Below are 4478 nucleotides of genomic sequence, written 5' to 3'. Positions count from 1 at the left end.
GAGCTTTTTCCGGTACTCTATGGTTTGTTGGGCGGAGCGTTAGTTAGGATGCCGGCCTGGTCACCCCAGCAACGGAGGACGCCGGAAGTCGGAGATGCTAGGCAGAGCCAAACATTACTGAGTGTCGGCTGGGCTTCCAAACTTAACTGGGTGGCAAGATTTGACTGCTAAGTGCTTTCTCGCCCATTTCGTATTTATTTTTTACTGCGCAGATTGACTCGCGCAAGTTTCTTCTAATCCTGTAGAGAACTGGCTGAGTCGGGTGTGTGCGTGTCTTCTAACACAGCAATGTTCAGACAGTGACATTCTTTGAAGAAAAAAGCGCAAAACCATACGCAGCAAGGCCTATCGACTGCCTTGGTTTTTGATTCACATTCATACTCTCCTCTTCCTCTGTCCACTTGCTCTTCAGCACCAAGCTGAGTGAGTCTTTCTCATCCAAAAAAGGCTTTTGGGCCGGACGCAGTGACTCACGCCTGTAATCCTAGCATTTTAGGAGGCCGAGGCGGGCAGATCATTTGAGTTCAGGAGTTCGAGACCAGCCTGACCAACATGGCAAAACCCTGTCTCCGCTAAAAATACAAAAATTAGCCGGGCGTGGTGGCGGGCGCCTATAATCCCAGCTACTCGAGAGGCTGTGGCCGGAGAATTGCCTGAACCCGGGAGGCGGAGGTCGCAGTGAGCCGAGATGGCGCAACTGTACTCCAGCTTAGGCGACCTAGCGAGAAGCCGGCAGGGCGGGGACTTAAAGTGCGGGAGGCGCGGGGCTGGGGTGGGGGCAAAGGCCAGTGGGTGGGCTGAGGGGGAGGCGGGGGGGGCGGGGCGGGACTACAAGTCCCAGGCTTCTTTGCGCACCTGCAGGAGGAGCAGAGAGGTGGGGAACGGGGCGCCGCGGGGGACAGGGTCGTGCTGCAGCCACTGCGAGGCGGCCCCGGGGCTAGGACGCCGACAGTTGGCGCGCGGGCGGCCAAGCCAGTGCCGGAGCCCGGGCGGAGGAGAGCACTGGGGGAGGCCGTAGAGCCTGGGGCTGGTCCTGCGCCGGTTAGTGATATGCGCGCCGCTGCCTTTTCTACTTCAAGAACCCTCACGACTCCCTGCCCCTTGGCCACCTGGACATGACTGAAGCCTGCTTCAGCTACAGCGCGCCGACGAGGCAGCAGAACCGCCCGCGCACTTCTGGATGCACAGTGCGGGAGCCGCCACGGTGCTTCAGGTGGGACCACGCGTCCCGCAACCGCCCGCGCACTTTTGTCGGCGCCCCCTGCCTTGCCTGCGGCCCTGCCCCATCCACCCTTCTTTCTCAAGGCCTCCTCACACCCTGCCCACGTCGGCTGCCTTTCCCCACTTGTCCACATCCCGCCCTGGTTCCTGTCTCCTCCTCTCCACCTGGGCTTAGTCCAGTGTGGCTGGGGCTACTCAGCCCCGTCTCCTTCCTCAGACACTTTGGCCCATTATCTCCTTCCGCGCCTTCCCTCGGGCTCCTCTCTCATGTCTTCTTCTCACCCCCAGCATCCCGTGGATGTCCGGTGCAGCCCTCCCAGGCATCCATAACGGTAGACTTCTACCCCCGGGGCCTCCTTTAGAGCTCTGCTAGGACGTTGGTATGTCAGTTAACCGCTCTGCGCTTCAGCCTCCTCTGCAAAGTGGGATAATAGGTCTGCCTCATGGGGTGTTGGGATTAAATGAATTATACTCTAAATTGTTCAGTAAATGTTACTGCATTTGTTTTTATTTATTTGTTCTTTTTGCGATAGTATCTCGCTCTGTTGCTCAGACTGGAGTGCAGTGGTGGGATCCCAGCTTACCTCAGCTGCGATGCCTGGCCACAAGTGATCCTCCCACCTCTGCCTCCCAAGTAACTGGGACCACAGGTCAGGCCACCGTGCCTGGCCAATTTTAATTTGTGTGTGTGTGTGTGTAAACAGGGGTCTTGCTATGGTGTTCAGGCTAGTGTCGAACTCCTGGGCTCAAACCATCCTCCCTACCCAGCTTCACAGGATTCCAGACCTGACCCACAGTGCATTTAGCCTTAGACAAAAAGAATCAAACATGGCAGGGCCCTTAGAGATATTCCACTACATTTCCCTCCAGAGTGGGCAGGTGTTGAGATTCACTCGGGGTGACTGGCGAAATATTAAGGAAATATTAGGGAAAGTTAGAAGATTATAGTTTCAAAACCTTTAGAAAGCCCAAAGGTTTTGATGAAATAGGCCGAAGGCAGCCAGTTCATTACGTTAGAATTGTAAAAGATAGGAACAATAAAGCTTCCGCAGTTAAGTCTGTTTACCCCACATCCCTTTGTCTACTCTGTTTGCTCATGTAAACTTTGTGCTGGATGGTCCTCTTCTGGGGAGGTCAAAGAGAAATTACCTGTTAGTGGTGTTTACTCTAGACCCCCTGAATGAAAAGCTTTTATCATTCGTAAAACCACTCTTTTAACCATGTTAATTATCCCCAATCCTGTTGACTTAGAACTTGTTATTAAATCTATATTGAATAAATGCAAGGAAGGACAAGGAGTGGTGGTCGGTTAACTCTAGTCACCCTCTGATAGCAGTTGATGACCCTCCCTAGCCCACGCAAAATCTCTGTATTAGGTGTGACAGTGTATTCATTCATCCATCATTGAGTCAAGGATTACAAGACAGACCTCTGCAGGTGGCGATTGCGTCTCAGGCAGCGGTGCTCCAATTAAGGTAACACAGCCAGTAAGTGTCAGAGCCTGTTGTCTTGCTCTTTGTTTTGTCTGGGAGAGATAGGAAGGGGTCATTTCAGCCAGTTAGGCCTTGCTCCTTTGAGGATCCCTTTAATCCTCCAGTGAACAGACACATGGGAGAAATAGTGTAGAAGCAAGGGAGTAGAGTCAGGAGTCCTGGTGCTGAGAGGCCTCCCCTTTCCTTGGGAGTCCTTAGTGGGGCTAGACTCTGTCACCTGCTAGGGGCCCACCTGCTTGGAGCACCTGGAGGGATCTGGGCCCAGGCCTGGAGCCTGGTATCGTTTCTCCAGGCTGTGCTCCCTGCCTGGTTCCTGTGAGCCTCCATCTTCACTCTCACTCCTCTTCTGCATTGCAAGCTGGGCTTTCTCCAGGGCAGCAGGGTTGGGCTGGGATATATGAAAGCACTCTCAAAGGTGGCCACTTGGAGAGCAGAGTAGGCGGGCTCCTAGCCTCGTGAACACAGGACTTTCCTCTGACCCCCAGACCTGCTAACAGCTGGAGCTGCCTCCAGAGATATTCTTAGAGCTTTGTCGACTCAGCTTTTGCCAATTCAGGCAGGATCTGATTCCCATGTTCTCTAGGGCTCCTCTGTCCTGTCTGTAAGTGGGTGCAGACAGCCTGTTTCCCCAAAAGAAGCCAACTAAGGTTGCAGTCCTACTCAGGCTTACTTATTACCTATATGAACTTGAGAATGACCCCAGTGGAGGTACTTTGCCAAAGCCAGAAGCTCTTCCTCAGTGTACACACAGACTGTCCCCATGTCAGGTGTATTTCCTATGGGATGTTTGTTAACAAAGAAAATAGAGTGTCATGTTTCAGATTTTTCTCAGATGACTGTAGAGCCCTGTATCAGTTTTCTCATTTAAAAAAAAAAATCTGAATCTACATAAATGGGGTTACAAGGCGTATTGTTAGGAGTATGGCTTTAGACTTGGATGAGCTTGAACTTGAAGCAGGAGTCTGCTGCTCAAATGTACTGGACAAGTTACACCACATGCCAGTTCCTCTTTGGTCCAGTGGAAATCTTACCTTTCTCATTAGTGGTTGTGAGGATACTGGAGAATGTTATGGAAATGGCTGGCACCTTTTCCATAGTGGTATGGAAGACAGCAGGCATTACATGGCATGTGAAACATCAAGCAGTATCTTTGGCCAAATATGTAGTATATTCATATAATGGAATATTATTTGGTAGTAAACAAAGGAACTAGAGCTATAAGTGTCAATGTGGATTACTCTCACAAACATAAAATTAAGCAAGAAATAAGTTACAGACTGATTCTGTTCAGAACGATACCATTTATAGAAAGGTTAGGAAGATCCCATAAAACAGTGCTACAGATCTTAAGGATATATACTGTGTCGGGAGGGGAAGAGATGCATGGGGTTGACAAGCTCTGTTTTCTAGGTGGTGGTTGCTCTGATGGGAAGAGTGGGGCCGTGATTGGGAGTGGGTGCCTTGGGGTTTCTACTGTTTTGCAGTGTTTTATTTCTTGGACTGGGTAGTAGGTGCATCACTGTTTGTTATATTATGCTATCCATCTTTTTTTTTTTGAGAAAAAGTTTCACTCTTGTTGCCCAGGCTGGAGTACAATGGCATGATCTTGGCTCACTGCAACCTCCGCTTCCTGGGTTCAAGTGATTCTCCTGCCTCAACCTCCCAAGTAGTTGGGATTACAGGCATGCACCACCATGCCTGACTAATTTTGTATCTTTAGTAGACACGGGGTTTCACCATGTTGGTCAGGCTGGTCTCGAACTC

General features: G+C 50.9%; 1 pseudogene across 1 annotated transcript in view; it reads left to right on the top strand.

The window, feature by feature from the left end:
• Positions 1–900: 900 nt before the first annotated feature.
• Positions 901–4478, top strand: part of LOC100404914 (golgin subfamily A member 2-like) — a 33371-nt pseudogene continuing 29793 nt past the window's right edge. Inside the window, exon 1 of the transcript XR_013522432.1 lies at positions 901–1213. The product of XR_013522432.1 is annotated as a golgin subfamily A member 2-like (transcript). The remainder of the gene's footprint in view (positions 1214–4478) is intronic.

Source organism: Callithrix jacchus, chromosome 9, assembly GCF_049354715.1.
Source record: "Callithrix jacchus isolate 240 chromosome 9, calJac240_pri, whole genome shotgun sequence".
NCBI lineage: Eukaryota > Metazoa > Chordata > Mammalia > Primates > Cebidae > Callithrix > Callithrix jacchus.
This window is presented reverse-complemented; position numbering and strand designations above follow the sequence as displayed.